The sequence below is a fragment of the Aquarana catesbeiana genome, linkage group LG04, assembly GCF_042186555.1.
Source record: "Aquarana catesbeiana isolate 2022-GZ linkage group LG04, ASM4218655v1, whole genome shotgun sequence".
Classification (NCBI taxonomy): Eukaryota; Metazoa; Chordata; class Amphibia; order Anura; family Ranidae; genus Aquarana; species Aquarana catesbeiana.
In genome coordinates, this window is record NC_133327.1 from 491,406,697 (window position 1) to 491,434,619 (window position 27,923).

General features: G+C 44.6%; 1 protein-coding gene across 4 annotated transcripts in view; it reads right to left on the reverse strand.

Annotated features, from left to right (window-relative positions):
- The window catches only part of ARHGEF33 (Rho guanine nucleotide exchange factor 33), a 583,069-nt gene that overhangs the window by 222,426 nt on the left and 332,720 nt on the right, over positions 1 to 27,923 (reverse strand). The window contains exon 1 of one of the 4 annotated variants that reach the window (XM_073627673.1): positions 25,819 to 25,840. The exons of the other annotated variants lie outside the window; for them this stretch is intronic. The gene's annotated coding sequence lies outside the window, so the exon portion shown is untranslated. Of the gene's footprint in view, positions 1 to 25,818; positions 25,841 to 27,923 lie in introns of those variants that run through there. 4 annotated transcript variants of the gene reach the window in all.

Here is a 27,923-nt window from a genome sequence, read left to right on the forward strand (position 1 = left end):
TGACGCGATCGGATTTTGTTGTCGGAAAATTTTATCTCCTGCTCTCCAACTTTGTGTGTCGGAAGATCAGATGGAAAATGTCCGATGGAGCCCACACACGGTCGGAATTTCCGACAACACGCTCCGATCGGACATTTTCCATCGGAAAATCCGACCGTGTGTACGGGGCATTAGAGTGGCTCAGTCAAAGTCCAGACCTAAATCCAATTGAGAATTGAGAAAATTGCTGTTCACAGACACTCTACATCCAATCTGACAGAGCTTGAGCTACTTTGCAAAGAAGAATGGGCTAAAATGTCACTCTCTAGATGTGCAAAGCTGGTAGAGATATCCCCAAAAAGACTTGCAGCTGTAATTGCCGAGAAAGGTGGTACTACAAAGTATTGACTCAGAGGGGCTGAATACAAATGAACTTAATTTATTTGTAAAAAAATGTTGAAAACCATTTATCATTTTCCTTCCACTTCACAATTATGTGCCACTTTGGGTCTATCACATAAAATCCCAATAAAATACATTTACATTTTTGGTTGTAACATGGCAAAATGTGGAAAATTGCAAGGGGTATGAATCATTTTTAAGGCACTGTAATAATGGCTCACTGCTCATAGACCCACCCCCCATTTACAGTGTGATATTGGAGTGGAGATCGATAGAACAGTGCTTTTGTGATTCTATTGTGAGTGTAGAGTGCAGGTATAGTGTGAATATAGTGATAGTGTAATGCAACCATTCATTTTTACTTTAGTGTTTTAGGGCAGATTTACTGAAGTACATTGAGGTGCGTTAGTGCATGTTTACTGCAGTATATTGAGGTGCGTTAGTGCACATTTACTGCAGTGTATTTAACTGTGTTAGTGCATGTTTACTGCAGTATAATGAGGTGTGTTAGTGCATGTTTACTGCAGTACACGTTTACTGCAGTATATTGACATGCGTTAGTGCACATTTACTGCAGTATATTGTTATGCATTAGTGCATGTTTACTGCAGTATATTGAAGTGTGTTAGTGCACGTTCACTGCAGTATATTGAGGCGCGTTAGTGCACATTTACTGCAGTATATTGTTGTACATTAGTGCACGTTTATTGCAGTATATTGAGGTGTGCTAGTGCATGTTTAGTGCAGTATATTGAACTGCGTTAGTGTGCGTTTACTGCAGTACAATAAGGTACATTAGTGCACGATTACTGCAGTATATTGTTGTGCATTAGTGCATGTTTACTGCAGTATATTAAAGTGCGTTAGTGCACGTTTACTGCAGTATAATGAAGTGTGTTAGTGCACTTTTACGGCAGTATATTGAAGTGCGTTAGTGTACTTTTATGGCAGTATATTGAAGTGCGTTAGTGCACTTTTACTGTAGTATATTGAAGTGTGTTAGTGCAGTTTTAATGCAGCATATTGAAGTACCTTAGTGAACTTTTACTGCAGCATATTAAAGTGCATTAGTGCACTTTTACGGCAGTATATTAAAGTGCGTTAGTGCAGTTTTACTGCAGTATATTAAACTGTGTCAGTGCAGTTTTACTGCAGTATATTGAAGTGTGTCAGTGGAGTGTGTCTTTGTAGTGAGTGCTCATGTTAAAGTGCACCAAACACCACTTTCCATTGATTAAAGTGCATCCAAGTTCACATTTCCCCTTCTCTATTACATTTCAGTAACAAGACCCCCTCATCATGTCTGGGAGGCCAACAAGGAGAGGTAGACATTCCCATGGCACTGTGAGGGGGCCAGCAGCGTCTGTGTCAAGATCTGGAGTCAGGCTCGGAGGCCAGTAGCTATAGCATTGGAGCAGCACCCACTAAGTGAAAGAGATGTTCACGCAGATCACCCAGGCTGATGACAAGGGTTCACCTGTGGTGCGGGGTCTAAGTACTAACCGTTATTCACCAGAGTTCCTGATGGTGGAGATGAACTTTGCTGCATGTTAGTACCAGGTCGTGGTTCTCAGGATAGCCCCACCAGGAGGTGAGCAAGCCAGGGTCCAAGAGCAGGTAGGGATCAAGTAGAAGTGTAGTCTAGGAACAAGCCAAAGGTCGGTAATGAACAGTTGCAGGTTGGGATTAAGCAGAAGTGTAGTGAAGGAACAAGCCAAATGTTGGTAATGAATGGTAGTGAAGATACGGTCAGCAGCAGGAGAAACAAGAGTAAGATATTGGCTGGAGAAGGCACAATAATCTGGCAACCAGGAAGTGAAGAGACATGGCTTAAATCAGGAAGTTCATGGGAGGAGCAAAAAGTTCAAGGTTTAAGGCAAATAAGATTCAAGGCAGGTTCGTTCAAGGAATTGTCTAGGAAGAGGTCCTAGGTTCAAGTCCCCTGGAAGTTTTATGGCCAGGTTTGTGAGGAAACCTCTACTGGAATTCCCTTGTTAATCTAGGGGCATGAATATTCTCTTCAGGTTCCCAAGAACTTTCTTCTGGCCCATATCCTTCCCATTGAACCAAATATTGCAATTTGTTCATAAAGATCCTGGAGTCAAGAATTTTCTCCATCACAAAATCTTCTTCACCCTGTACCTCAACAGGTGGAGAAAGAAAATGAATTCTCAGAGAATAAGGATTTTCATAAAATGATTTGAGTGGTGATATCTGAATAACAGGGTGAAACTTCATTCAATCTTCATTGTCAGGAGGTTTTAAGCAAAAAGTGACCAGGTTGATTTGAGCAGAAATCTCAAAATGGCCCACAAACTTTTGACCCAACTTAGATGGAACATGAACCTTCAAATGTTTGGTAGATAACCAAACTTTGTCACCTATGTGAAAGGCATGAAGGTAATCCACCCAATTATCCTGAAGATAACTCAGAAAGCATCAAAGGTACCAGGTACCAGGATAGTGGTCATCCCTTTTGAAGGGGAAAGACCAACCACAAAGTCTATAGAAATTGACCCCCATGATCTTGATGGAACAGGCAGTGGTTGAAGTAATCCTATAGGAGAAGATCAGGGTGTCTTATTGCAAGCACAGGTTAGACACGAGGCCACATAACTCTTAACACCTTTCTTGTACCCAGGCCACTAATGACCAGCAAGTTTAGAGTCATGAACCAACCTGAGGGCTTCTACCCAAACTGATTCAGGTACATAGAGGTGATGCGCTTAAGTCCATAAGCCATTTTTGTACTTAATGTCCTTAGGAGGATGGTTGATGTCCTTAGGAAGATGATTCAGAAGTGGGTCATTCTCATACCCCTCCTTGAGAAGATTAAAAAATGTCTTAGAACTTGTGGCCCCTAGAAAGTTCTTTTGAGGCAGGATCATACATTCAGAGTTGCTTTCCTGGAGAGGCCCAGACAACATTAACAAGCAATAGGGCATCAGCCTTACCATTCCTTGACCCAGGGCGGTATGAAATAAAGTTGAAGAATAGGGTCCAACGTGCTTGTCTAGATGAGATTTTGGCAGAATGAATAAATTCTACATTTTTATGATCCATGAGAATGGTTACAGGGTGCTTAGCCCTTTCTAGCAGATGCCTCCACTCAGAAAATGCTTCCTTAATTGCCAGCAGCTCCTTGTTTCCAATGTCATAATTCTTCTCGGCTGAAGATATCAGTCGAGAGAAATAGGCACAAGGATGAAGCTGCATCTTTTCTCTAATTCGCTGAGAAAGGATAGCTTCCACAGAATCTGAAGCATCAACTTCTATGATGAAAGGTAGCTCAGGATCTGGATGTACCAGGATTGGTGCAGAAGTGAAGAGAGTTTTGAGTTTACTAAAGCCTGTGCCCCAGGTGACCACAAAAAAGGGCATCTCTTTCTTTGTTGGCTGTATAATTTGAGCAATTACCTTGGAGAAATTCCTTATAAATCTTCTGTAAATGTTGGTGTAATGAAACGTCCCACACTCTGCTTGAGTACTTTTGTCATATACTGATTCCGCCCAGTCTGAATATAGATATAAGATATTCCAACCGCTAACAAACCCAAACAAGACAATACTCGTTTGGTTGCTGAACATGGACTGAACTGATTTATTTGAGGTGACACACAAATATATACAGCAGGCTTACACTACAAACTGTAACCAGAAACCTAATTAGCATGAGCTAGTTATCTAATCATTAACCCAGACTAGGTGACTCAGAGATATGACCTTTCAGGGTAGACTTGCCATCTTCTCACTCCCAACTTACAATACACATAAGTAGAAACACATCCCCCAATAGTTTGCTATGAGACAAAGGTGTGTTAACCACTTGCCGACCGCCTAGCGCAGATATACTGCGGCAGAATGGCACGGGCAGGCAAAATCACGTACCTGGTACGTGATTTGCCTCCCACGGGTGGAGGGTGCCCGAGGCAGTCGGCATCATTAGGGGAGCGATCCGTGCTGAGGGGGAGGCCACTCATTCATGGCCACCCCCTCGCGATCGCTCCCAACGAATGACAATCTTCCTCTGCCTCTGTAATGTAAACAGAGGCAGAGTAAGTGATGTCATCTCTCCTCGTGTCGGTCTTTTCGTTCCGGCGCCGAGGAGAGAAGGCATCCAAGTAAATGCACCAACACTACACTAACAGTAGAACACTCTAGGCACACATTTCACCCCCCAGTCACCCCTCGATCACCCCCCGATCACCCCCCTGCACCCCCTGTCACAGTGACACCAATAGCAGTTTTTTTTTTCTGATTATTGCATTGATGTCATTTTGTGACAGTTATAAGTGGTAGGGCAGTTAGTGTTAGGCCCCTTTAGGTCTAGGGTACCCCCCTAACCCCCCCTAAAAAAGTTTTAACCCCTTGATCACCCCCCCCCCCCCGTCGCCAGTGTCACTAAGCGATCGTTTTTCTGATCGCTGTATTAGTGTCACAGGTGACGCTAGTTAGGGAGGTAAGTATTTAGGTTCACCGTCAGCGTTTTACAGCATCAGGGACCCCCATATACTACCTAATAAAATGTTTTAACCCCCTGATTGCCCCCCAGTTAACCCTTTCACCAGTGATCACAGTATAACTGTTACGGGTGACGCTGGTTAGTTCGTTTATTTTTTATAGTGTCAGGGCACCCGCCGTTTATTACCTAATAAAGGTTTAACCCCCTGATCACCCGGCGGGTGATACAAGTTAGGTTTTAGGGTCAGATAGGGTCTGGGTCGCCCCAGGCAGCATCAGGTTAGTGCCAGTACCGCTAATACCCACGCACGCAGCATACACCTCCATTAGTGGTATAATATCTGAACGGATCGATATCTGATCTGATCAGATCTATACTAGCGTCCCCAGCAGTTTAGGGTTCCCAAAAACGCAGTGTTAGAGGGATCAGCCCAGATGCCTGCTAGCACCTGAGTTTTGCCCCTCCGCCCGGCCCAGCCCAGCCCACCCAAGTGCAGTATCGATCGATCACTGTCACTTACAAAACACTAAACACATAACTGCAGCATTCGCAGAGTCAGGCCTGATCCCTGCGATCGCTAACAATTTTTTTGGTAGCGTTTGAATCAGTTGCTAACAGTTAGGAGCTTTTTTACCTGTGAGTCTCACTACTGTACCACTAAATTTAGAGCCCAAAATGGCAAATCGAAGGTACAGTAGTGAAGAGGCCTACACATTTCTGAGCATGACAGATAGTGAAGGGGAAGTCACTCATCTGTCAGATTCAGGCTCAGAATACGATCCTGTAGACGACAGCGGCTCCATGACAGATAGCTCTGATGACGGAGTTGTGGTCCCTGCCAAGGTCAGGCGTACCTGACCCCAATCTTCTTCTGCTGTTGTTGAGGTGCAGGAACCGCAGGTCCCTCGTATGGAGCGTAGCAGTACTAGCGCCCCTTTTCCTTCTGGTGAACTGGCAAGCACCAGCGGCCTAGTACACCCTGGTCATAGTCAAACCAGCACTGCAGTAACACTTGGTGATGTGGCGAGTCCCATAAGTGCAGTTCAAGCTGGTGAGGTGGCAAGCACAAGTAGTGTCCCGCTGCCACAAAGAAGAAGACAAACACAGGCCCGTCATGCCCATAGTGCCCTTCCTGCTGCTTTCGCCAATCCTAATTGGGAACCCACCACTTCTGCAGCACCCGTACTTCCCCCATTCACATCCCCAACCAAATGCAGTCGGCTGCATGAGAGGCATTTTCTTTATGTCCTCCCGAGTACCCAATGAACCCCCCCAAAAAAGATGTTGTGTTTGCAGCAAGTGCGGATATAGGCGTGACACCCAACATTATTGTCCCTCCTGTCCTGACAATGCTGGTCTTTGCATTGGTAAATGTTTTGAACGCTACCATACACTAGTTAAGTATTAGCGTAGGGTACAGCATTGCACAGACTAGGCACACTTTCACAGGGTCTCCCAAGATGCCATCGCATTTTGAGAGACCCGAACCTGGAACCGGTTACAGTTATAAAAGTTACAGTTACAAAAAAAAGTGTAAAAAGAAAAAAAAAAATATATATAAAATAAAAAAACAAAAATAGTTGTTGTTTTATTGTTCTCTCTCTCTCTCTCTATTCTCTCTCTATTGTTCTGCTCTTTTTTATTGTATTCTATTCTGCAATGTTTTATTGTTATTATGTTTTATCATGTTTGCTTTTCAGGTATGCAATTTTTTATACTTTACTGTTTACTGTGTTTTATTGTTAACCATTTTTTTGTTTTCAGGTACGCCATTCAGCTGCAGCGCAGATTTATTTATCTTGACAGCAACAGCGTTTGCTCCCACGATACATAAAGCCGTGACTCCAGAGCTGTCGGAGGTGATTTCACCACCACAGTTAAAAAAAAGAGCATATATGCTGAAGCATGGAGGCAGCAGGGGCGAAGGAGCAATTTGCTCCTAACTTTTGGGGTGGATGCCCCAATGCTTCGACATATATGCACATCATTAGAAGTGGGTGGATGTATTCTAATGGTGGGCATACCCACCGATCAATCTCTTTTTTTCGTTCAGCCCACAGGCTGCATAAAAAAAGATTACAATATATGCCCAACAAGGACCAGCAACGTACTGGTATGTTGCTGAACTTTGAGTGGTTATACCAGAATGATGCCTGCAGGTTTAGGTATCATCTTGGTATCATTCCTTTCAGCCAGCGGTCACCTTTCATGTAAAAGCAATCCTAGCAGCTAATTAGCCTCTAGACTGCTTTTACAAGCAGTGGGAGGGAATGTCCCCCCCCACTGTCTTCCATGTTTTCCTCTGGCTCTCCTGTCCCAACAGGGAGCCTGAGAATGCAGCCGGTGATTCGGCCAGCTGACCATAGAGCTGATCAGAGATCAGAATGGCTCCAATCATCTCTATGGCCTAAGAAACCGGAAGCTACGAGCATTTCATGACTTAGATTTCGCCAGATGTAAACCGCGCCATTGGGAAATTGGGAAAGCATTTGATCTTGGTGTGGTCAGATGCTTTGAGGGCAGAGGAGAGCTCTAGGGTCTAATAGACCCCATTTTTTTCAAAAAAGAGTACCTGTCACTACTTATTGCTATCATAGGGGATATTTACATTCCCTGACATAACAATAAAAATGAAAAAAACAATGAAAGGAACAGTTTAAAAATAAGATAAAAAAGCAAAGAAAAAATAAAAAAAACAAAAAAAACAAAACACCCCTGTCCCCCCCTGCTCTCGCGCAAAGGCAAACACAAGCGTTAGTCTGGCGTCAAATGTAAACAGCAATTGCACCATGCATGGGAGGTATCACCGCGAAGGTCAGATCAAGGGCAGTAATTTTAGCAGTAGACCTCCTCTATAAATCTAAAGTGGTGACCTGTAAAGGCTTTTAAAGGCTTTTAAAAATGTATGTAGTTTGTCGCCACTGCATGTTTGTGCGCAATTTTAAAGCATGTCGTATTTGGTATCCATGTACTCGGCCTAAGATCATCTTTTTTATTTCATCAAACATTTGGGCAATATAGTGTGTTTTAGTGCATTAAAATTAAAAAAAGTGTGTTTTTTCCCCAAAAAATGCGTTTGAAAAATCGATGCGCAAATACTGTGTGAAAAAAAAATGAAACACCCACCATTTTAATCTGTAGGGCCTTTGCTTTAAAAACATATAATGTTTGGGGGTTCAAAGTAATTTTCTTGCAAAAAAAATATTTTTTCATGTAAACAAATATTGTCAGAAAGGGCTTTGTCTTCAAGTGGTTAGAAGAGTGGGTGATGTGTGACATAAACTTCTAAATGTTGTGCATAAAATGCCAGGACAGTTCAACCCCCCCAATGACCCCATTTTGGAAAGTAGACACCCCAATCTATTTGCTGAGAGGCATGTCGAGTCCATGGAATATTTTATATTGTGACACAAGTTGCGGGAAAAAGACAAATTCTTTTTTTTTTTGCACAAAGTTGTCACTAAATGATATATTGCTCAAACATGCCATGGGCATATGTGAAATTACACCCCAAAATACATTCTGTTGCTTCTCCTGAGTACGTAAATACCACATGTGTGAGACTTTTTGGGAGCCTAGCCGCGTACGGGACCCCAAAAACCAAGCACTGCCTTCAGGGTTTCTAAGGGTGTAAATTTTTGATTTCACTCCTCACTGCCTATCACAATTTCGGAGGCCATGGCACAAACCCCCACAAATGACCCCATTTTGGAAAGCAGACACCCCAAGCTATTTGTTGAGAGGTATGGTAAGTATTTTGCAGACCTCGCTTTTTGTCACAAAGTTTTAAAAATTGAAAAAAGAAAAAAAAAAAATTTTTCTTTTTCTTTCTTCATTTTCAAAAACAAATGAGAGCTGCAAAATACTCACAATGCCTCTCAGCAAATAGCTTGGGGTGTCTACTTTCCAAAATGGAGTCATTTGGGGGGGTTTTGTGCCATCTTGCCATTTTATGGCCTTCGAAACTGTGATATGTAGTGAGGAGTGAAATCAAAAATTTACGCCCTTAGAAATCCTGAATGCAGTGATTGGTTTTCGGGGCCCCATACGCAGCTAGGCTCCCGAAAAGTCCCACACATGTGGTATCCTCATACTCAGGAGAAGCAGCAGAATGTATTTTGGGGTGTAATTCCACATATGCCCATGGCATGTTTGAGCAATATATCATTTAGTGACAACTTTGTGCGAAAGAAAAAAAAGTTTGACATTTTCCCGCAACTTGTGGCAAAATATAAAATATTCCATGGACTCAACATGCCTCTCAGCAAATAGCTTGGGGTGTCTTCTTTCCAAAATGGGGTCATTTGGGGGGTTTTGAACTGTCCTGGCATTTTATGGCCTTCAAAACTGTGATCGGTAGTGAGGAGTGAAATCAAACATTTACGCCCTTAGAAATCCTGAAGGCGGTGCTTGGTTTTTGGGGCCCCGTACGCGGCTAGGCTCCCAAAAAGTCCCACACATGTGGTATCCCCGTATTCAGGAGAATCAGCAGAATGTATTTTGGGGTGCAATACCACATATGCCCATGGTCTGTGTGAGCAATATATCATTTAGTGACAACTTTTTGTAAATTTTTTCTTTTTTTGTCATTATTCAATCACTTGGTACAAAAAAAAATAATATTCAATGGGCTCAACATGCCTCTTAGCAATTTCCTTGGGGTATCTACTTTCCAAAATGGGGTCATTTGGGGGGATTTTGTACCGCCCTGCCATTTTAGCACCTCAAGAAATTAGATAAGCAGTCATAAACTAAAAGCTGTGTAAATTCCAGAAAATGTACCCTAGTTTGTAGACGCTATAACTTTTGCGCAAACCAATAAATATACGCTTATTGACATTTTTTTTACCAAAGACATGTGGCTGAATACATTTCATAAAATTGAGTTTATTGGATTTTTTTTATAACAAAAAGTAGAAAATATCATTTTTTTTCAAAATTTTCGGTCTTTTTCCGTTTATAGCGCAAAAAATAAAAACCGCAGAGGTGATCAAATACCATCAAAAGAAAGCTCTATTTGTGGGAACAAAAGGATGCAAATTTTGTTTGGGTGCAGCATTGCATGACCATGCAATTAGCAGTTAAAGCGGTGCAGTGCCAAATTGTAAAAAGTGCTCTGGTCAGGAAGGGGGTGAAAGACCCGGGCTTTCCAGATCTCATTAATCAGCATTCCTTTCACATACATCTGTCCCCTGAGTCCCAAGCTGGCAGAGACCATCATGACCTCCTTAATAATGTGCTTTTGCATTACATAACAGAATATCTTCCTAAATGCTTGTAGCTCCCTCAAATGCCAGGGACCATAGTCAGTAGGCAAGAGGCTAGCATTCAGCCCCCTCCAAAAGCATCTGTCCCGGGTGAGTCTGTCACATTTGTCCCCCATCAAAAGTCGACTAACAAGGTCCCAGACCTCCACCTGGTCTGCGCATGCATTATTCGGGCAGAGTGAACTCACAGTCTCAGTCTGCATGATCTCCAATCTTGGCTGCAAGGAATAGTTGACCTCAGTAGGTGTGGGGCAGAGGTCATTGAATCTCTGTCCAGCTGCCAGTGCTTCATCTGGGTGGTTTCTAACATTCCGGGGCTCGGTCTGCTGCTGGGCAGAGGGGCCGATCACCCCAGCTTCCTGAAGCTGTAGCTTCACTGTAGGTGCTAGGCAGTGCTCTGCCCCATTGCCAGTGATTCAGCTGGGAGTAGAAGCTTTACCACATCAGCTTGTCGCTGGAGAGAGGAGGAGGAGGAGCCAACTGCCCCGGCTCCCTGGAACTCCACAGTTGTTGCTGGGCAGAGGTTAGTAGCACTCGCCCTGTTGCTAGCACTTCTGCTGGGGACTCCACACCCTCTGTCTTGGCTAACCGTTGGGGCAGGAGGCTGGCTTCCTCCACTCCCAAACTGTGTAACTGCCATTGGGGAGATAAGCCGGCTGCTTCCGCTTCCATTCCCTCATCTGGCTGCTCGGATGACATGTCTGTGGTACTGTGCACAGATCTTTGCTAGGGAGGAAAGACCGCTTCCTCCACCCTGGCCGACTGTTGGGGAGGGATGACAAACACCTACTCTCCCTTCTCCCCCTGTATCCTGATCTGCTGCTGGGAAGTGACCGCCACCTTCTCACCCTGAGCCTCCGGAAATGCCACAGATGTGGGGCAGAGGTCTGGGACCCTCTGTCTGGTGGCCAGTGCTTCAGCTGGGTAAGTTCTTTGTAACTCCACAGATACCACTGTTGGTGCTGGGCAGAGCTCAGTGACGTTCAGCCCTGATACCAGCTCTTCTGCTGGAGTCTCACCAGGTTGTTCTTACTCAGCAGAAAAGTCTATCAAATCCCCTGTCTCTGCAACTGGTGTCTGAGGATAGAGGTTCACCATCTCCTGTCCACGGGACCCAGTAGATGCTATCGGTGCTGGGCAGAGGTTAGCAGAGCTCTTCCCTGTTGTCAGCACTTCAGCTTTGGGGATGGCAATCTCCAGATTTTCCACTGCCGGATATTTGGCATGCTGCTGGACAGGCACATTCCTCCATCCAACCTCGTCTTGTACAGAAACAGGTTCGTCAAGGTCAGTCAGCACTTCATGCATCTGCCATAAGCGCTCCGCATCCATAGCTGCGGGGGCAGGTTGGCAAAGCACACTGTTACTATGCCACATTGCCGACTCTTCAGCCAGGATTTCAGAGCTGTCGGCTGGTACTTCCTGATAGTCCCAGGCAAAGGAAGCCCAGCCCTGGTGCTGAGCAGAGTCTAGCAGCCGTCTGTAGGTAATCTCCAGCTCCCATTCCTGAACGGCCAGAAACTCTAAATCTTCCAGTGCCCAGTGCACTTCCGAGACGTTCGGTAGCTTTTCTCTGAAATCCATGATTTCATCCAACCGCCACTCCAAATCACTGCCAAAATTAGGGTCTCCTGTCAGCTTCACATACAACAGTCCCAGGCCGCCGTAGCGAAAGCCTCCGGGGGACTCAGTAGCTCTCATCCAACTGCATCTCTGCCCAGACCAGCCTGCTTAATTCAGCTGTCTGCTCCTTGTGCGTTTTTTCTCCCAAAAACAGCACCCGCAATCCATGCTGAGACCAGTACCTTTCCTGGATGGATAGCAGTGGATAGAATCATACCATCCCAGCAGGACCTGCTCTGATACTGGTCCTCTGTGCTGTATCTGCATCTCTCCCAACCTCCTTCTGAATTCCTCTTCCATGGCAGCTGGTATCTGTACCTCTCCTCTCCTGCTATCCGGACCTTGGATCCAGGTGGAGGTTTGGATGTCCCAGACTGCAAGAAGCATCCCACCACTTGCCACCAATGTATTCCCACACTCCGCTTGCGTGCTTTCGTCATATACCGCTTCCTCCCAGCCTGAATATAGATATCAGATATTCCAACCGCTAACAACCCCAAACAAGACAATACTCATTTGGTTGCGGAACACGGACTGAACTGATATATTTGAGATGACACACAAATATATACAGCAGGCTGACAATACAAACTGTAACCAGAGACCTAATTAACATGAGCTAGTTATCTAATCATTTACCCAGACTAGGTGACTCAGAGATATGACCTTTCAGGGTAGACTTGCCGTCTCCTCACTCCCAACTTACAATACACATAAGTAGAAACACATTCCCCAATAGTTTGCTAGGAGACAAAGGTGTGTTAATGAGCACAATAAACTATTGGGTGAAAGACCCGGGCTTTCCAGATCTCATTAATCGGCATTCATTTCACATACATCTGTCCCCTGTGTCCCAAGCTGGCAGAGACCATCATGGCCTCCTTAATAATATCCTTTTACATTACATAACAGAATATCTTCCTAAATGCTTGTAGCTCCCTCATATGCCAGGGCCCAGAGTCAGTAGGCAAGAGCTCCTTCAGAAGTAATTACGTATCTCAAAAACTGAATCTGGATTTGTTCAAACTCGCATTTCTCTAGTGTAATGTAAAGTTGATTCCGCCTTAGCCTCTCAAAGACAGTACAGACATGCTTGCGGTGTTCTTCCAAATTATCTGAAAAAATTAGACATCCACATATGCTATTACAAACTGATCCAGCAAATCTCAAAAAAACATAATTAATGAAATGTTAAAAAGTTGCGGGAGCATTGCAATATCCAAAGGACATGACCAAAGACCCAAAATGCCTATGTCTGGTTCTGAAAGCAATTTTCCATTCATCTCCGGGACGAATGCGGACAAGGTTGTATGCCCCCCGTAAATCTAGTTTGGTAAAGAGCTTGGCCGAACGAAGTCTGTTGAGCATTTCTGGAATCAGGGGGAGTGGATAAAGATTTTTAATTGTGATCCTGTTTAAATCTCTGTAGTTGATACATGGTCACAGGGTGGAGACCTTTTTCTCCACGAAGAATAAGGCTGCCCCAGCAGGGGAGGTTGAGTGTTTGATAAAACCCTTCTCTTGATTCTCATCAAGCCACTCCCTGAGCACCTTCAGTTCAGGTTCTAATAAAGAATAAAGGCGACCAAAGGTTATTTCTGCCCCTGAAAGCAATTTAATGGGAGAATCATAAGAGCGATGAGGAGGCAGCCGATCGGCGTTCTTTTTATCACAAACGTCCCAGAACCCAAGATATTGTGGAGGCAGCTTGTCATCTGACTGGGTAGTTACCATAACTGCTTTTAAATCCTGGGTTGGTTGAGGGCTTATTTGATAAGATTCTCTGCAATGTTTTTTGCAATGGTCAGATATAAGATTTAAAGATTGTGTCTCCTAGTTGATGGAGGGATTGTGGATAGATAGAATCAAGGGATGCCCAGGATGATAGGGAACTTGTGTGATGTGATCAGCGTAAAGTCTCCTGATGGTCAGTCTCAATTAGAAGCTCTAGTGGGATGGTCTCGTGGGTAACAGGTCCTGAAAACAAAAGGTGAGCAATCCACAGTTTCCATATCAATAGGGACAAGTTTATTTCATATTTGAATGTTATTATTTTGGGCAACTTCAATGTCCATGAAGTTTCCCCCTGCCCCAGAGTCCAGCATAGTAGAGCAAGGTATTTCACCGCTTTCAACAATAAGTTTTATAGGGATGACAAAATGAGATGCTACAAAATTTACTTTATGTGCTTCCTGAATCAAAGGAGAGACAGACGGAAAAATGTAATTTATTTGCTCGGATGCTGTAACATCAGTTGCCGCAATTCTTTTAAATTTATTGGGACAATTAACTGCGTAATGTCCAGATTCTCCGCAATAAAGACATAAGTTCTCTGAATGTCGTCTTTCTTTCTCCTGAGTAGTAATAGATCTTTTAATAGCATCCACCTGCATACAGTAGGTTCAGGAGTGTCAGAATCCACAAGAACTCTTTGACCCTTAGGATTAAACTGACTAGTAGAAAAAATGCATGCCACCATTACTGCCTAGAATTCCCAGCCTCTCCTTTCTCCTTTCAGTAAGTTTCTGATCAATTTGAATACATAATTTAATAAAAGCCCAGAGGTCGTCAGGATTTTCTACTCTGGCAAGCTCATCTTTTACTTGGTCGGAGAGTCCTTGACAGAACTGACTCTTTTGCGCTGCTGGATTCCAATTGGTATATAAAATCCAAAGTCGGAATTCAGTTGTGTACTCTGCAACAGTGCATCTACCCTGCCGTAAATTTAGAAATTTTGTCCCAGCAGTAGCGCAGCGGTTAGGATCATCAAAAACCTGATTCATAGCAGCCACAAAAGAATTAAAATTATCCAGGATGACATTGCCTTTCTCCACATAAGGGGAGGCCAAGGCTAAGGCTTCTTCAGTCAGGAGGTTCTCCGCACCTTTTTCCTGTCAGAAGTAAATGCAGCAGGTTGCATCTGAATGTATATACGACATTGGTTAAGGAAACCTCTGTAATGGCGACGGTCTCCAATAAACTTGAGTGGTAGGGACATCCATGCATATCTATGGCAGCAGTATCTCGGGAACACAATTGTTTATGCAGGTCAAGGATGTCCTCTTGTAGCCCTTTCACTTCAATTTGTAACTCAGAAAACTTTTCCTGGTAGTTAACACCAAACGCCTGCAACTCAGAGATTTGCACCCTGAGAGGAGCCACAGCAGCTGCTACAATGGCCTCCATGTTTTGGGCCAGAATATTCTGTCACAGTCTGGAGTCAGGCTCAGAGGCCAGTAGCTAAAGCAGTGGAGCAGCACCCACTAACAAGTGGAACAGATATTCACGCAGGTCACCCAGGCTGATAATACAAGTTCACCTGAGGTACGGGGTCTAATTACTAACCGGTATTCACCAGAGCTCCTGATGGTGAAGTTGGGCTTTTCTGCGTATTAGTACCAGGTCGTGGTTCTCAGGATAGCCCCACCAAGAGGTGAGCAAGCCAGGGTCTAGTAGCAGATACAGCAGGTAGGGATCAAGCAGAAGCGTAGTCTAGGAATGAGCCAAAGGTCGGTAACGAACAGTTGTAGGTTGGTATTAAGCAGAAGCATAGTCAAGGAACAAGGCAAATGTCGGTAATGAATGGTAGTGAAGATACGGTCGGCAGCAGGAGAGACAAGAGCAAGATATTGGCTGGAGAAGGCACAATATTCTGGTAACCAGGAAGTGAAGAGACATGGCTTAAATCAGGAAGTTCATGGGAGGAGTAAAGAGTTCAAGGTTCAAGGCAAAAAAGATTTAAGGCAGGGTCATTCAAGGAATTGTCTAGGGGACTGTCCAGCATTCCAGGTGACTCAGCAAGCAGAGTCATTGCCAGACATATACAGTCACTGCCTTCCGTGATTTTGCAGAATGTGTTGTACCACAATGGTAGGTTCCCAGTTACTATTTTGTTGCTCTTGCAGCTGTACCAAAATGAGGAAGGTAATGTGGCATAGTTCGGCAAGGCAGCCAGCCGCAAGGTCCACATTACTGCTGACTCATGGTCCAGCAAGCATGGTCAGAGTGCTATATTTCCTTCACAGCACACTGGGTAATTCTGCTTGCAACTCGGAAGGATGCAGGACAGTGCTGCAGCTTGTTTTCTCATCACGTCTCCATACAGCTGGTGGTGATAATGTGAGATTTGTTAGCTCCAGCCCCTCCTCCTTCTCCATGCCCTCCTCTGCTGAATTGTCCTATGAACCACCAGTACCCCCTAAGCCAGGGGTCTTCACACTATGGCCCTCCAGTTGTTCAGGAACTACAATTCCCATCATGCCTAGTCATGTCTGTGAATGTCCGCATTCAAGGGGCTATTCAATGAGTCAGGCTAAAAGATGCCATGCAGTGCTTCAGCTGGTCTGTCTAGGGGACAGAAGCCACACCTGAGCTTTAACCTCTGCAGGGGCAGGCCCAGATGTGGTTCACACCACGCTAGCTGGAGCCAGGAATGGTGATGTGCGATAATGGCACTAACCTCCTGTCTGCCTGGCACATGTCCTCAATTTGGTGGTGCAGCGTTTCTTAAATAGAAAACCAGGACTGGAAGATCTATTAAAGTAGGCCAGAGGAGTCTGTAGCCATTTCAGGTGGTCATACACAGCCAGTGCTCAGTTGGCTGAAATTCAGCGGGAATTCCACCTGACCATAAACCACCTGATTTGTGACATGACTACCTGGTGGAACTCAACTTTGGCAATAATAGTACATAAATAGTAAGAAAGGGAGGTCAGATCATATTGGTGCCATAAAGAATGATGAAGGGAATCTGGTTACTAAGGATGGAGAGATGGCGAAGGTATTGAATTTATTCTTCTTCTCAGTCTTCATGAGGGAATCAGGAGGCTTCAGTAACTAAAACTGCAATGTTTATCCTCATGACATGTCACAGGAATCACCCTCATAGCTAACATAATTAGAAATAGACTTGAAAAACTCAATATTAATAAGTCACCGGGACCAGATGGCTTGCATCCGAGGGTCCTTAAGGAACTCAGTGAAGTAATTGCCAGACCATTGTTCCTAATTTTTACGAACAGTCTACTGACTGGAATGGTACCAGCAGTGGCGGCTGGTGAAGTTTTAGGATGGGGGGCGCCAGACCCCGCCCTTCCTTTTTGACCACTCCCACTTCTCAAAAGCCCCACCCCTTATAGAATCCACCCACTCTGTTCCCTGTATTCCACTTGCTTCCACCTATAGTGTCAGGAGTATACAGCTCAGGACAGAGTATACAGTCCCAGAATCACAGGACAGAGTATACAGCTCAGCCTCACAGATCAGGGTATACAGCTCAGCATCACAGATCAGGGTATACAGCTCAGCCTCACAGATTGGGGTACATAGCATTACAGATCAGGGTATACAGCTCAGCCTCACAGATCAGGTCCTCATCATTGTATAATACACCCGTCATCGTCATCCTCATCACTGTAAAATACACCCAATAAAAAAGAATAAGAGAGAGTATCACTCTCTCATAGGGTGATGGGATTTTAACGGATATGTTTTTCTGTCATTGAGGTAAGCACAACCACAAAAATATTAATAAGATATAGATTTATTACAAAATACAAAATATAAAAATGGTGCATTAATAACATTCAGTCATATACACATTTGACCACAATTTATACTCAGTCCAGCTTGACAGATGCTTGTATATGCGGATAGCCAACGAGTTTCGCAGACTAATTATTATTATTATTATTATTATTATACAGGATTTACATAGCGCCAACAGTTTACGTAGCACTTTACAACTTGAGGGTAGACAGTACAAATACAATACACTTTGATACAGTAGGAATCAGAGGGCCCTGCTCCTTAGAGCTTACAATCTAAGAGGGAAGGTCAAGAGATACAAGAGGTAATAACTGTGGGTGATGTGCTGATTGAGAAGATAAATGTACAGTTATTAGGTGTAATCATCTGCTGTAATCGCCGTAATGTGAGTCCTGGCAGCTAAGGCAATCCTCTGTTGCCCTTACATGTACGGTCCCGCCGGAAGTGATGAACCGGATACGGCTCACTGACATCACATCTGGTGCGGGTACCCCTTGGAATGCGCATGCGCCAGAAGCCCCCAGTCACAATATAGACGGGACCGTACATATAAAGGCAACAGGGGATTGCCTTAGCTGCAAGGATGCACATTATGGTGACAATGAGGGATCAGCTCGATATCGAGGCGCAACTGCACCCTATCTATCTACAATTTATCAGCTGGCTTGCCTCCCCTCCCCTTTGGCGGAGATCCCCAGGTAGTGAGCCATCTTTTCTATTCTGGCTGCTCCATACTCTATCTCTAGATTGTAAATTGAACATATAGAAGTTTACCAAGTGTGTTTGTAACTGGCAGTCTCATACTTAATGGCTAGATATAAAATAATAGCCTTAGTCTTTTTTATGACCCATGCTATAGCCCTGTATAATAAAATTTTATATCTATATGATGACCACTCCTGCCCCTGTGTTGTATGATATGATAGGATTTCATATGCTATGTACGCTAATTCAGCTGGGGCTTAACCTTTATGGTTATATGTCTCATCCATATGAATAAGTGCCATTGTGCTAATATGTTGCTAAGACTGCCATTATATTCTTTCCTCACATGTGTGCTGATGTAAAGTGCTTTGCATCTGAACACATATGTTTGGTATTTCTAGATTATTATTGGTCCATTCCGGTTACTGAACTCTGGCTATGTTTTGACTACGTTTGTTCTTTTTACTTTTATTATTAAACAAGTGTGATTTAACTGTACTTCTGTCTCGGTCTGATTTCATGGTTTTTGACAATCTGTTCAAGCTCTTTGGACTGAGTATCAATTGTGGTCAAATGAGTATATGACCGAATGTTATTAATGCACCATTTTTATATTTTGTATTTTGTAATAAATCTTTATCTTATTAATATTTTTGTGGTTGCACTTACCTCAATGACAGAAAAACATACCCGTTAACATCCCATCACCCTATGAGAGAGTGATACTCTCTCTTATTCTTTTTTATTGACCCAATAGGGATGTGGATATGATATTCTGTCCTAGAACTTGTCCAACAAATCTCTTATATATTCTGTATAATACACCCGTCATCATCATCATTGTATAATACACCCGTCATCATCATCCCCAGAGAAGGGCAACAAAACTAATAAAGGGACTGGAGAACCTTAGTTATGAGGAAAGGTTATGAGCACTGATCTTGGAGAGGAGATGCTTGAGAGGGGATATGATTTCAATATACAAATACCGTACTGGTGACCCCACAATAGGGATAAAGCTTTTCCGCGGAAGGGAATTTAATGAGACACGCGGCCATTCACTGAAATTTGAAGAGAAGCGGTTTAACCTTAAACTGCGTAGAGGGTTCTTTACTGTCAGAGCAGTTAGGATGTGGAATTCTCTTCCATAGGCAGTGGTTTCAGCGGACAGCATCGATAATTTAAAAAACTATTAGATAGGCACCTGAACAACTTCAACATACAGGGATATATAATGTAATACTGACATAAAATCATATGCATAGGTTGGACTTGATGGACTTGTGTCTTTTTTCAACCTCGCCTACAACTATGTAACTATGTAATGCTGCACATGTAGCAGAGAGCCATCAACGAGTACCTGTGTCAGTATGGCACAACGACAGGCTCAGGCCACCTCAGCTTTTTTTCCCCACGCCAATGGCTGCTGATAAAGGATGCAAGGATGGTGAACCTCTATAGGGTTACAGTGTGAAGGGACCACCAATGCCCAAAGCCCAATTTTTCTGCACCTGTTACTTCTATTCAAACTCCACGAAACACCAGAAGTTATCCAAAAAATCTCTAATCTTGTTCCGAGTGCACTAAATTGTGGCCCTTATTATAGAGACTGGCTCCCCAAGCCCTTGTTTATAAAATAAAGAAAGCTTGGAGGAAAAGTGTCATTTTATTGGCTTTAAAAAAATCATTTTTGCCACAGCAGGTTCTATACATATTACAGATGCGCCACTTTACATGCAGACTAAGGAGACCCCCCAGGCACTATATTTAAAGGAATTTTTCATTTGTATTATTTCACTTTAAGCATCAGTAAATCACTGCTCATTTAAAAATGATGTTTTTTTACAAACTTTTTTTCCTTGATACATGTCCTCCAGGGCAGTACCCGGACCTCCATACCCTTTCTATGCCCAATAACTTGCATCTATGCCCACAAAATGGGCACTTTTGATTTTTCCAGTTTGGGTCCTATAGACTTCAACGGGGTTCGTTATTCGGCTCCGAAATTTTGCAGCTTGAGAGTTCTGGCGAAAACCAGAAGAGGGGGTCATTCAGGCCCATCTCTATCACCTAGTATAAATACCTGAACTTGAGTTGATTTCAGCATCTTGCAATCCCCTGCAGAGCAGCACTTAGACTGTGATAGGAAGGGGCAGGACTTTGAACAAATTGTGTCTCCTGCAGTCAGAGGCTGACAGGGAACAGTCAAAGGTTGGGTGCAGGGTGGTTGTCTAGGTGTATTTGCTTAACTGTAGAGAAAAATTAGATCATCAGACTAGCTGTGCTATCTCATCTGGCAGACCTTTGAAAATATCAGTACTAGTAGGACAGAAATAAAAAATAGGTAGGACAGTCTTATATGTGTATTTCAACTTTCTATTTTTTGTTTATATACATTTAATTAATGTATGTTACATCATACAACACACGATATATATTACCGAGTAGATCTGAACAGATAGACCATATAGGCATGTAAAAACATGGCATTCCATAGAAACACGGTATATGTTAACTATAACACTTATCAGGGTTCATAATGCACCACTTGTAACAGCTTAATAAGAATAAGAATAACTATACGCTCCTATTACCAAAGGTGTAAACGTCTGTATCTTCTCTGTAGATGACCTTTATTGAGGTATACTTTTTTGATTGATAGAATGTAAGTAATAGAAAAGGTGTAGAGAGTGAGAGAAAAGTGAGGATAAGGGTGGGATAGGTGGGAAAGGGGGGGGGGGGGGGAGGGTGTATCCGCCTCGGTCCAAGCTCATCTATATACACTCTTATCTATTCGCATGTTACATAGGTTGAGACATAATTTCCGCATGTGCGGTAGTGTATTTGAAGGCAAAAAAGGCAGAACTATATCTTCTTTGCCAGGTCATATTTGTTTCTAAGGGAGAGAGTCATATCTTCCATGTAGTAAATATTGTCTACTTTCACTAGCCATTGACGTAATGTCGGAATGGTCGTTTTTTTCCAATATTGGGGGATTTGGGGGATGAGTGCCTTTGCAACATTAAGGAGGTGTGGCGTTATGGATTTTTTGTAGGGTCCCACTGGTTTACCTGCACAGTGGAATAAAACAAACCATGGGTCATTGGGGATCTCCCAACCCTGGATCTCCCTGATCCAGTGAAGGATAGTTAGCCAGAAGGGACGTATCAGTGGACAAAACCACCAAATGTGAGCATGTGTTGCTTTTTCACCACAACCTCTCCAGCACAAAGGTGATGCTTGTGGAAAGGACTTGTGCAGCACCACCGGTGTATAGTGCCACCTCGTCAATAATTTATAGTTTACTTCCGCCATTCTAGAAGCCCCAGAGGAAGTATGAGCCAATATGAGAATAGTGGACCTTTGGGCTGCTGACAACTCCTTTTGCAAATCTTGTTCCCAGTTGCAGATAAAAGTGGGGACTCTTGTAGATGCCAACATTAGCAAAGTGTAGTAAAAGTGGGAGATAGGTTTCTCCACTGGTTCACCTTCGGAGAATGCGGCTTCCAAGGGAGTCCGGTCCAATAAGGACCTTAGGGGTTTCGGGAGAGAGTGCACAAAAGCTGCTAGCGGTGTCTCCACTGATCCATAAGAGAAATGGTGGAGTTGTGTAACAGTGTAGATAGAGGCACTATACCTGATGGGCTTAGTAACTTGATGCAGCTGAATCATATCCCCAAGATTCCAAGCATGAATTCCAGGATCGATGTTCCCTGGAGGGAAATAGTTATGTCCAGTCAGTGGTAAGAGGGGGGAGTTATATGACCATTTATATGCCTTGCACAGGGAGTCCCAGGTCATGAGAGAGGAGCGTGTTAACAGTGATGTGTCAAAAGACAAGGTTCTGTATTTCCTTGGTATCCATATTTGCGTGAAAAGATCTGTGCCACTAAGCTCCATTTCCAGGGTTACCCATAGCTTGGAATCTTTGTGATACTTCCAGTCCGAAATTCTATTTAACACAATTGACAAGAAATATTTCTTAAAGTCTGGTAAAGCAAGGCCACCTTCTCTCTTGGGTCTAATGAGAGGGGACCTAGGAAGCCTAGGTCTTCTTCTATTCCAGACATATTTACCAATTAGAGAGCTTAATATTGTAAAAAAGCCTACTGGTATTCCATATAGTATCATTTGGAACATAAACAACAACCTGGGCAGTACATTCATCTTTACGACTCCAATTCTCTCCAGCCAGGAGTGAGCAAGCTGGGACCATTTCTGCAGGTCAGACCTAATGGTTTTCAGAAGGGGTATAAAGTTTGTCCGGAATAGGGAGGCTTGGTTTGGTGTAAGATAAATACCTAAATATTTCATCTTTCTAGCCTGCCAACTAAAAGGAAAGACTTGTTTTAAATGAGTCACGGTAGTAGTGGGAACAGTTATATTTAGGATTTCTGATTTTGTCATGTTAAAGTGGAGTTCCACCCACTTTTACAACTCTTCAGCATCCCTCACTAAACTGTGCACTGTAAACAAATTAGATATTTTTTTATTTTTTTTTCTCAGCACTTACTGTATATCTGCTGTATTCATTTTTCACTTCCTCCTCCCTGGCCGCGGCCCATCGCATCATTTCCTGTTTGCAATGCCCTCTGGGAAGGAGCGGCAACTTCCTCTGACACTGCCGTTGCTATGGAAACCTGACCTGAAACCTATTACACTGCTTGGGCTGCACTGAGCATGTGCGAGATCTGCAAGGATGAGATCCAGGAAGAAATACAGTCTGGCTTCAGATGCCCACACTTAAGATGGCCACGGCCTGCTGTAAGTTTATAAAATAACAAACTACTGCTATAAACTAACAAAACAGACCTTAGTTTACAGACTAACTTTACTAGAATACATTAGGCTTGTGTATTATAGGGGTATTTTTATTTAAAAAGTATAATTTCGGCCGGAACACCACTTTAATTTTGAAATTGGGGATGGCACTGTACGTTGAAAATTTGGACATGAGGTTAGGGAGGGATATCAGGGGTTGCTGTATGTAAAATAGAATATCATCTGCGTATGCAACGTACTTGTGTTCTGATTTACCTGTGACGATCCTGTGGATACAGGGGTTATGTCTTACTATAGAAAAGAAAAGTTCTAATGATAGGGCAAATAAAATTGGAGAAAGAGGGCAGCCTTGGCGGGTGCCATTGTGTAGGGTTAAGGGATCACTTAGTGTGCCATTAACGCGCAATTGTGCCGTGGGGTGGTTGTATAGAGCGGAAATTTGGGATATTAGGGATATTAGGGAAGTCCCAATGCCCAGATGAGACAGTGTTGCCATAAGAAACTCCCAGTCCACCTTATCAAACGCCTTCTCAGCATCCGTTGAAAGCAGGAGGGTGGGCTGGGAGGATCTCCGAATATATGTCATCAGTGAGAGGGTGCGGAGGGAGTTGTCCCTTGCCTCCCTACCCGGGATAAAACCTGTTTGGTCTTTAGATATCCGCAGCGGGATCAGGGGAAGGAGTCTATTCGTAATGGTTTTGGCATACAGTTTAGCATCGATATTCAATAACGAAATGGGGTGGTAGCTTCCGCAGTTGCTGGGATCTTTACCGGGTTTGGGGATGACAGTAATATGTGCATGAATAGTTTTGGGTGGGAGGTTACCACCATTAGAGGTCACATTGGCATATTCAGACAATTGAGGTAATAATATATCTGCAAAGGATCGGTAGTAAGCTACCGTGAATCCATCTGGACCCGGTGCTTTGCTATTAGCCATTGCCTTTAGGGCAGTGCGAAGTTCCGAGGTGGAAGCTCTCCTTCCAGCGAGGCTAGTGTATCAGGTGAGAGTCTAGGTAGGTTGGCGTGTGCCAAGTATTCCCTAATGAGTCTCATCTTATCAGCTCAATCTGTAGCCGAGTGTTGGACATGGTACAGATTTTGATAAAACGCTCGGAATTCCTTAGCTATATTTGGTGTATTGTGGACCATAGTGGCTGAAGAATTTTAGATTTTTGCAATGAAAGAAGCGGATTTCCTTTGTTGCAGTGAATGGGCTAACAATCTACTTGGCTTGTTTCCCCACTCATAAAAATTTTGAGCTACCATGCGGACCCGTTGCTTTTGCTCTATGTGGAAGAGAGATTTCAGTTCTTCTCTCTTTGCAGTCAGGGTATGGAATACCGCCTGAGACTGTCTAGCTTTATGTTGTTGCTCAAGTATTTTAATTTCGCTAAGTAGTTTAAATTGATAGAAAGTGCTTTCACTTTTTTCCTGGCCCCTAATTCTATTCGTTTACCCCGAATATGGGCCTTGTGAGTCTCCCATAGCGTACCCGATTAGATGTCAGGGTGTGAATTCTCCTTAAAATTCTCCTATCAGTTTTTTATCAATTTCCTCAGTTATAAGTTCTTCATTTAGTTTCCAATTAGTGGATTTAAGTTGTAGAGACGGGATTTCAACAGTAAGCATGATTGGGGCATGGTCCGATATGGGGGAAGTTTCAATTACAGATTCCACTAGTAGGGGTAAATAATGGTGGTCAATAAAAAACAGATCAATTCTAGAGTAGGTCTGGTGAACCTGAGAATAATGGGTGAAATCTCGTTCCCGTTGGTGCATGATCCTCCAGACATCTACCAACTGGGTTTCATGTAAGTGTTTGTGAATGTACATTAAGTGTTTATGTGATATGCTAGATTTCCCTCTGGAGGTGTCTAGGACAGGTTCCAGGGGTGTATTGAAATCACCAGAGAGAAGAATGCACCCGCGGGAGAAGTCTCTCAGTTTCTTAAGCGTAGAAGCTATAAAACCTGCTTGGTCGCAGTTGGGCGAATATAGAGTCGCCAAAGTACAGGGCATACTTCCCAGGGTGCCTCTCAGAAACAAAAATCGTCCTGATGGGTCACTTAACATGGATTCTAGTGTAAACGCAGTTCCTCTGCGGAACCCAATGGCCACGCCTTTTGCCTTATGTATATCAGAGAGACTATAATACCACGTGGGGTATTGTTGCGAGTAAAGTTTTACAGAAGTAGTATGTGTAAGGTGGGTCTCCTGCAGAAAGACCACATCTCCCCGCAGGTGACCCAACTCTCTATATAAACTATGTCTCTTTCCAGGTGCATGTAGGCCCCTTACATTAAATGAAAGTAAATTTACCGTAGCCATGGGGACCAGGAGAAGGGATCCGTGAACACTGGTATCTCAAGGAGTTGGACCTGAGGCAGAGGAAGAAGGATTAGGGTGTGGAGGGGGGAGGGGATGGGGGGGAAAGAGAAAGAGAAGAGTGAAAAGGATGAGGAAAAAGAAGAAATTAGTATCTCGCATTTAAAAAAGCACAGACCATTTTGGGGGAGGGTCTGTAAATTCACGCATAAATCTGCGGTGCAGAAACAGGGTGCACATGAGGCCCAGCGTCTCCATATCCACAGCCCTCAAAAGGGTAGGAACACAAAGACACAAGGCAACACAGCTACTTCTGAAGAGGGGGTGAAGGATCCTGGGCATCCAGACACAAGCACCAAGAGGGATATGGGAGGTGTCCCGATGCCGACACCATATTTGAAAAAATAAAAATCAACCATTTTAAAATAACATTAAACATAAAACTCAAGACCATTACCGGTCAACCACATGTATGCAGCATATAACAAAGAGCAAAAAACCCAATACATAGTCCTCTGATGTAACCCAATTCGGGACATTAACCGTGGCAGGTATATACAGATAAAAACTGTCAGGTATAGGCAGGGCTTTTTTTCTGGCGGAACGCACCGCAACTGCGTTCCGACACCTATTGTCAGGCATTCTGTCTCTAAACAAACTTCCTAATCTCTGTATAGCTTGCGCCCCGCCTCCTGAGGAGGAAACACAGATAAACCTCTGTACAGCTGAGCTGTGTGTAGTCCTGTGCCGTTGTTCTGCCATATACTGTCCTCGTATCAGATAGTGTCCGCCTCGTACTGCGCAGGCGCAGCGCCTGCGCAGTACGGAGGAGCAGGAGATGCCGAAAATGCCCGAAGTTGATCAGCTGACCATCAGCTGTACACGGCGCTCGGGCACCTGTTAGCGATGGCTGTGTAAGAGGGCCCCTCGCGGGCTCGCTTCGCTCGCCACGCTTCGGGCACGGCCTCGCTGCGCTCGGCAAATATTTATTCTAACTCTATGTCCACTTGGATAGTAGGGAATGATCCTGGACATAGGGTAAGAATAAATGCGCAGGCGCCGTGTACAGCTGACGATCAGCTGTTGAACTTCGGAGACTTTCGGCGTCTCTTTTGTCCTCCGTACTGCGCCTGCGCAGTACAGGGAGGACACTATATGATAGGGGACTGAATTCGATAAGACACCGTCTCCTCCGCCCCGCCCTGCAGATGATCCATGATCTTTGCTTCCCTGCTGAGACGAGTGTGACAGTGGTGATAGGTTAGTAATGTGATCTCAGGGAGGGGTGTGGCCAGCCTCGTTAGTGCTGTGCATGCAATGCAGACCTGGTAAGTCACTAAAGTCGATGTGTGTGCTGCATTGTGCTGCTGTAGATAGATTTAGAATCTAGATTGGTTTGTGGAGTGGACTGTCTGTATTTAATCTCCCAGATGGGACATCATATACCTGACCCTGTCAAGCTAACATAATGGAGTTACATTATGGAGAGGGAGGAGGATGTTTTTGGGTGAAGATGAGATACATTGTGGAGAGCCTCTTCACAATGTAACTCTCATCTCCACCCAGAATCATCCTTATCCCTCATCCTCATCCCCACCCCGGATCATCCATCCCTCTCCATCATCCTCATTCCCACCCCAGATCATCCATCCATCCCTCTCCATCATCCCAACCCCGGACCATCCATCCCTCTCCATCATCCTCATCCCCACCCCGGATCATCAATCCATCCCTCTCCCTCATCCCCACCCCAGATCATCCATCCCTCTCCATCATCCTCATCCCCACCCCGGTTCATCCATCCCTCTCCATCATCGCCACCCTGGATCATCCGTCCCTCTCTATCATCCCCACCCCGGATCATCCATCCCTCTCCATCATCCCCACCCCAGATCATCCATCCCTCTCCATCATCCTCATCCCCACCCCGGTTCATCCATCCCTCTCCATCATCGCCACCCTGGATCATCCGTCCCTCTCTATCATCCCCACCCCGGATCATCCATCCATCCCTCTCCCTCATCCCCTTCCCGGATCATCCATCCATCCCTCTCCATCATCCCCACCCCGGATCATCCATCCCTCTCCATCATCCTCATCCCCACCCCGGATCATCCATCTATCCCTCTCCCTCATCCCCACCCCGGATCATCCTCTCCATCATCCCCACCCCGGATCATCCATCCCTCTCCATCATCCCCACCCCGGATCATCCATCCATCCCTCTCCATCATCCCCACCCCGGATCGTCCATCCCTCTCCATCATCCCCACCCCGGATCGTCCATCCCTCTCCCTCATCCCCGCCCCGGATCGTCCATCCCTCTCCCTCATCCCCACCCCGGATCATCCATCCCTCTCCCTCATCCCCACCCCGGATCATCCATCCCTCTCCCTCATCCCCACCCCGGATCATCCATCCCTCTCCATCATCCCCACCCTGGATCGTCCATCCCTCTCCATCATCCTCATCCCCACCCCGGATGATCCATCCCTCTCCATCATCCCCACCCTGGATCATCCATCCCTCTCCCTCATCCCCACCCCGGATCATCCATCCCTCTCCCTCATCCCCACCCCGGATCATCCATCCCTCTCCCTCATCCCCACCCCGGATCATCCATCCCTCTCCCTCATCCCCACTCCGGATCATCCATCCCTCTCCCTCATCCCCACCCTGGATCATCCATCCCTCTCCCTCATCCCGACCACGGATGATCCATCCCTCTCCCTCATCCCGACCACGGATGATCCATCCCTCTCCCTCATCCCCACCACTGATGATCCATCCCTCTCCCTCATCCCCACCCCGGATGGTCCATCCCTCTC